Source organism: Pollicipes pollicipes, unplaced genomic scaffold (genome assembly GCF_011947565.3).
Source record: "Pollicipes pollicipes isolate AB1234 unplaced genomic scaffold, Ppol_2.1 Scaffold_6686;HRSCAF=7923_pilon_pilon_pilon, whole genome shotgun sequence".
In the NCBI taxonomy this organism is placed as follows: domain Eukaryota; kingdom Metazoa; phylum Arthropoda; class Thecostraca; order Pollicipedomorpha; family Pollicipedidae; genus Pollicipes; species Pollicipes pollicipes.
Genome location: NW_023596921.1, coordinates 40,501,252 through 40,508,454, shown reverse-complemented (window position 1 = coordinate 40,508,454; position 7,203 = coordinate 40,501,252).

The window sequence follows — 7,203 nt, the reverse complement described above, 5'->3', positions numbered from 1 at the left end:
ATAAACAATTTTGCCCCAAAAAGATTGGTTTAGTCCAATGGAGGCTGCAAACTGGTATTCTCACTTGCTAAGCGTTGCGACTGGGACTTTACAGCGCATTTAGCAGCTGATGCTATATGGTGTTGTAAGCCCCTCTCCCTCGCGGGAATGGCGATCACTACGGGGCAGAATCTTATCTCGTACCTCCGGTGTCGCAGAACCGCATGTTAGCCACTGCACTACTGGCACCCTCTCTACTCGCTCGCACCGGTTTTATGCAGGCATTCCAGACGTACGCCATTGATATTCGCACTCAGCGCCAACCTGACAGATTCATTGTACTGCTCAGTGAGGTACAATCTCCAATACGGCATGACTAATGCAAAATGCGTTCTTGAGGCAAAAGATCATTATAATTATTGACCCGGTTGTAACAGCACCTTCGTACTTGAGTTGGGAGAGAGACGCGTCGTCGATTTGGGTTTTTATCGTGACGAAAGCGTTTGTGTTACTTTTTTCAAAGTTTGGGACAGGCACTCCCTCCACTGCCTCATGCATCGGCAGCTCTTATATCATGAGGACTGATCACCCGCCCGCATTAACGCCTAGCGCCACCTATATGGCGCCACTTGTAACGTGGCCACCCGCGTTTGGAGCTACCGACATCTGCCGGACGGTGACGGGAGCGGACGTCACCGTGGCCCAAGAGGATAACGTGGTTTACTTATCTGAACTTCTGGCATCTGAGTAGCACCGCTTCATGACCGTTGTGCATAGAATTATTACAAAAAATGGATTGTTTCATGCTCTCTGGTAGTTTTGCTCAATTGCACGCCCAAAGCGATAGTGGCTTATGCCCCGGGACATGACGCTAATGGGTGTTGTGATCTTTGCGTTTGGGGCATCAATCTCCTTCCCGAATAAGTCAGAACCCTAACATCGGCCGAGCATGAGGCTGAACGTGGCGGAACCTTAGTGTAGGTGAGGTATAAACGCGATCGACCAAAAAGCACGACGTCTCCCGCCCCCGCCCCCGCCCCCCGCGCACATGAAAAGCTCCGCTATCCGTGAGGTTGTGTTCGACCCGTTTAGAGCAATGGGACAATTTAAAATTCCTTTTTATAACGGCTGTCAGTTTTTTTAAAGCTTAAAAAATGTCTGTCTGTTCGGTACGGCCGATGGTGCGACATTTTCTTGAAAGACGTTTTGCTGGGCAGCGAAAAGGATTCGACGGCCGGATATGTATTTGTTTGCTTTATTTGCGCCAGGACCAGAATTTTGCCTTGTGTACAAGCCAGACATATTTGCACCGATAATAAGTCTAGTGTACAAAATGACATTGCTTTTACGAATGGCTTTTTAGCAATTCCAGTTATGTTTACCATTGTCATTGTCATTGCATTGCCATTAACTGCAGCATATTTGCAACAACGGCACATGAAACCAGTTTCCTCTATCTCCATGCATATTTCAGTCACAGTTGACCGATGAAAGGGAATGTCTAGTAATTGAGAATTCCCACATTTCAGTCAGTAGATAGTGGTGACATACCTGTGAGAACATGGCCTGCCCGATGTGATTCGAGCATTCTTCGCGACGTCATGTCCTTGCCACGACGGTTTCAATGACGGGCCACCAGTCTCCATCGTCGTCGCCAGCAGGCGCAACAGCTCACATCGGCTGCTAATACGGCACTGTGGGATTACAAACCGGTAAACATATGGATTTAGGACTTCAGTGGAAAGCAAAAACATGCATCGAAATATTGTCGGTGTCGCAGCCCGTGCCAATGTCAATTGCCACGCGTCCAGAACTGCCCCCGTCCTGACCCGGCGTCATAATCGGGTCCATTCTCACGGTGTTTGGCCAGTCTTCCCTGCATGTCACATCCCATCTTAGTTTAACAATAGCCTGGACATTGCTAAGCACGAGTGTGATAAACTGGGAGTTGAATAGAAGTGGTCCTGAATGTGATGCGTCATTCTGGGGAATATTGGTGCTTGCACCGCGCCAAAATCCAGCTGTGTGCTAGCCTCCAAACGTCAGAGCCTCGTCATCAAGTTCCGGAAGCGGCGAATCCTTCCTCAGCCTGCCTCCCGTGGCGCGTCTGATCGGCCGGCGCGGAAGCCCGCGAGCCGCGCGCACATGACCTCGAATCACCACACCGCGTCACGTTGAGACGCCCGCTCGGGGCCTGACCTTCAGCCGGCGGACGGACACACCCACCCACCGCGCCGCCAGCCCACCCCTCCGGCCGCGTCACGAGCCACGTGACGGCGAGAATGTCGCTGCATTTCCGACGAGTTATGCGGTCAGCCGCCCCGACCAGGCGGACGGCGGAGAGCGTCGGGCGGCGGGCCGTGCCGGCTCGCGACTGTGCGCCGGCGGCGCCTGCAGCCGGTGCGGTGCAGTCCGCTGACGCCAACAGCTGGGGTGCTCAGCTAGTGGACCCGACGAACCGGCCGGAGCGTGCCGACAGACGCTGTCGTGTCGACCTTTGAACAATGTCGGTATCCCTGAACATTGAGAGACTCTTGACTTCCGAGCTATGACTGATGCGGCTCTATTTGGCCGTTTCGGGGAGTCCATTCATTACCCCTGGCGCCTTTGACCGCCTCAGCGTGCCATAGCCACCCTTACCCTTGTCCATTTTGGGCCCACCGTTTGGGACCTTCCGAATCTGCAGCACACCTAACGCCTGTCACCCGTCAGACCGCTCAGATAACTTGACAACTTACCAAATGCTCCAAAATGTGTCCAAGTCTTTTGTGTAGGTGTCATTTGGCAATTTCAGCACGTCAATTTCTGAGAGCCTCCTAGCTATTTCAGACCCGGTTGGTGTTATTGGCACCCCTTGACCTTTTTCGGATCCCTTGGCGTTCCTGCGCTAGTTGATGTTCTCGGACTTTGGCCGCCCCTTAGGCTGTCCAGGAACCCTTTTGGCCCCGCCTGAGACGCTTGGGTCCGAGCAGGCCAGAAGACCTGTTCGTCATCCCGCAGCCCTCTGAAGCCCGTGAGCTTTTCAAGTTTATCCAGGGCCCCGAATCGTCCCCCGGTCCTTTGATCGTATAGGGCTTCCGAATCGCTGCAAGCGCTCAACAAACTGGATGACACCCGACACATTTATTCAGCTGTTGCTGCTCACCGCGGCCAGACTGTTTTCATTTCTTGCCGCCTTTGGATTTTACACTGTAAATATACTTCGTTTATTAATTAGCACGGTAATGGATTGGTAATGGAGAAAATGACCTAAGCTGTGGACACACCCAAAAACCCAATAAACAACGTAATGCCGGGCTTTTGATCACATTGGAACCTCCTTACAGCTCGAAGCCTTCTAATCGTTTTGGACTCCTTGACGTTAGGGACCTGTGGGATTCTTGGAACTCCCGACCACGAGGGAGCTCCGGCGGTGTGGGGTCCCTTGACCGTCTTTCAGCTTCTGACTTGTCCGCGCTCTTCATCGACTTTTGATCCCATGAACCTTTGAAAGTCTTGCATTCGTCTTGCGACCCACCTCCTCCGATCTCCCGACGATGTAGAGAAGTTTTCCTGATATCCGCCCTCTCTTTAGCTTTTGGGAAACTTACGACCTCGGTGGTCCACATTTGGTTTAAAAATCTGCCCCCCCCCCTCCTCACAGAACAGGTTCTGCTTTCCCAAGAGTTTTGCCCTTGTTGCTCCTAACCGCTCACCGCGACGCCACGAAATGCTGTGGTTTTCATATCAGTATCCATGTGTTACGTACAATTTTTTGAAGAAATCGGTACAGTGGGGGCGGTTCCAGCCACTCTTTTTCGCAGACAACCTGCTGGGAATTGAGAGCAATAAACGGTCAAATTTGTTCGCACAATTCCGTTGCATTTTTGGGCGGTAAACTAATGATCGCAGTTTATTGTATAAGATTATATATGTATATATATATATATATATATATATGCATACATATATATATATATATATATATATATATATATATATATATGTATGCATACAAGCACACTAGGAATGTACCAACAGATACTGCAAAATGAAGGCGTATCTACTAATGCATTGCTTACGTTCTTTTGTTTGCTTGTGCTTCCGGCGCAGAGTGGAAGTTTCCATGATGTTCGCACCGTATCAAATTTCTATGAGAAAAACAAATGCCACCGGTGGCTGCAGGCCGCCTATTGTTGTTTTTTAGGGGTGTTTATGTGGGGGGGGGGGGTCATCTACGTTACGTGAGCACAAATAAAAACATAGGTGTATTTAGAGGTAAACTGAAGAGAGGAAATCATCCTATGCAGTTGTATGTATGCAACATCCTGTTTTTGTACCATAGATATTCATTTGTTGCCAGCTTCACCAAGGCAGCTACCTGATCAATTGTTAATAATAAGTCATCTTTTGAAGATGCTAGTAATTTGTTCCCATACATTCCTGCATTATAAAATGGCATGCATTGATTGCGTAAACCAATATACAACAGGTCTTCCCTATAAGGTGACCTCAGTCCGCCATTGCCCGCCACATTGCGTCAACGAAATGTTACACGCGTAACCTAAGTGACAGCAAAAATGCATGCAATATGAATAAGCACCACAAGAACATGCACATTCCATATATTAGATTTAAAAGTGAAAATACGCTTGTACATTCCAGGCTGACTCTGGTTTGTTCCATGTAACCTAGTCATTAACTACTGGCTCGGCGGCCTTTTAAAAATCCTAAATTTCAGGGGCTTTTCCCTTCTTCAAAATTTTCTGATTGTCTCTTGTGCAAAAATCGATTTGGTGGTCCTAGGAACATAGACCTTGTCGAAACCATTCGGAAGGAGTTTGTACCACCAAACTCCTACTACTCTACCAAACTACCAAGTTACCAACCTAGTTTAGTCTACCAAACTACCAAACTATTAACAAAAAACTACCAAACCAGTTCCCAAACTCGGTTCCCATCAAAAGTGGTCCTCGAGATTTTGGGCGGGCGGGCGCAGAACCTGTCCTCCGCTGCAGTTTGGCATAAATCTCACAGTTCAGCACATGGACTTCAAGAATCTTCTGTCTGTGCTTCCCAAACCATATTGGCTCGGTTTACTGTCTTAGGCAGGTCTCTGGCGGTCTGAGTAGGTGTCGGTTTCCTGTCTCATGCCCTTCTAAGCTCACCGTGTGTTTATCTACTTTATACTTGATTTGGACACAATTTTGCGGGCGTACAGTCGCATTGAGGGGCTAAGTGGCGATCACTGACCTATGTACAGTAACATCGAAGCTGAATGGCGATCACTGACCTATCCAGATCCGGTCTGGGATCATCCTCACCAATGATCGTCAATTCCCTCCCCTCTCTTCCGTGAATAGTGAAATTCCCCAGCAAAGACTTGCATTGCCAGCAGATCATTTGGTCGCCTTTAAAACGGTTCACACATAGACGGCGTGGAGCATATATACTGAAGTGGTCCAGCTGTTCTTAAATGAGAGAACAAGCAGACGGAAAATGAGTGCTGAGCCCGTTTTGAAACATCACGCAGGTTTCCAATTCGTTCGGCTTGAGTTTGATCGGCGTAGACATCTATTTGCGGAAATTAGGACAAGCATCACAACGCGGCGCAGCTGGCTTTTTCGCACCACGGTGCATCACGGTCAGTCGAAAGTTTCCACCCATAGTGTGTCTATCTTTTTATGATTATTTTATACACACCACCTGCTTTATCTCTTTGGATACGCACATGCACCAAAATGATTACCGCAAACTTCCCTTGCACAGCAACGTACCGGCACAAATGCCACGACTTTATACGCACGGCTTACTTCCGCGCGTCCAAAGCAGCGAACGTATCATAAATCACATAAATTCCGCAGTTTTTACCTTATCACCATTCACTCTCATTCTAAGATGCTTTTGCAAAGGTCAAGACTCCGGTCATCGAACCACTGCCTCTTGACGGCATGCCTCCGCGCACAGCGGTTGACGCTTGCCTATGACGGCTGATGGCGTTAAAATCGTACATCCGCCGCCGAGTCAGCCGCGGGAAAAACTGACGCAATAAGTTGCCACTTGGCGCGGACGCGTCAAAATTCAGCGTAGCGATTTTTGAGGGGCCATGAAACCTCGTGTTGATGATGATTCGGGTTTTAGGGCGCGCGGACTTCTGAAGCCAATTTGCGTCCATCGAAGCATCGTTGGAACGCTTTCATGGTCATACAGTGCGAAATGGCGGCACTCGAATGCATGATTAATGAAGTGAGACCGACGTTGTGAATGCATTTTCCCTTGTTAAGTTCAAGCGACGGCCTGTGCCCAGTTCTTGCTTGGTTATCACTGAACCTTCCTTTGCATTCCGGAAATTTCAAGCCAGCCAGGCAGTCTCTGCCTCACTTGTATTTCTGTTTGTAGCACCGCTGTCGCAATGCTTCGATGCCTCACACTTCCAGCCTGATTCACAACCCAGTTAGTCGCAGTCACTGCTGTGACATCTCAATAGTGTCAATTATCGCTGAATGAGTTATCTACACATCTAGTCACCACGGTCATCCTCGATCTGCGATCCTTCATTTCGTACACGCGTTATTTCAGCGCTTTTCACTGTTGCACGATTCACGTAAATCGGTGTTCTATATACGAACTCCCAAAATTCATCGTTGCTTTCACTGTAAAGTGAGCATCTTTTGGACGATATGGGTACCTCTCCACCTGTTTCATCCACGCTTACGATAAACAGTAACGCTATGGACTTAAAAACCGACCGACCCACCAGCGCAGGTCGCTCGTCAATCCCCTTACCCAGTCGTCAGCATGTGCACTCCTTGCACTCGTACCTGCATGCTGTGCAAGTTTCAGGCTCTCGCTACTCTCTGTTTGACTTGCACACGGGTGAGCAAGCAAAACATGACGACCAGACAGACGTGCATAATCACAGATGCAAATTTTGGGAGATAGCACATTTATTATATGATAGCATCGGTTGAACAATGAGCAAGCGGGGAAATGCCATGCACCTCTATATCATAGGCGACCTCCTCTGCAGTCCGGGCCTAAATTCAGTTCTAAAGAAGACCGTTCGGTTCTGACAAACACAATAAACTCGATGCAATTGCTTGAAACTGTCGACATGACAGCAAGGTCGGAGAAATACGTCTTTTTAGCTTTTAAGTAACCGGAATTCGACTGACCGGAATCGTTCCAGTGATTTATTTGCTCTTACAATAGGTGCCGATCCTATTTATTTATCTCGCCAGCAGC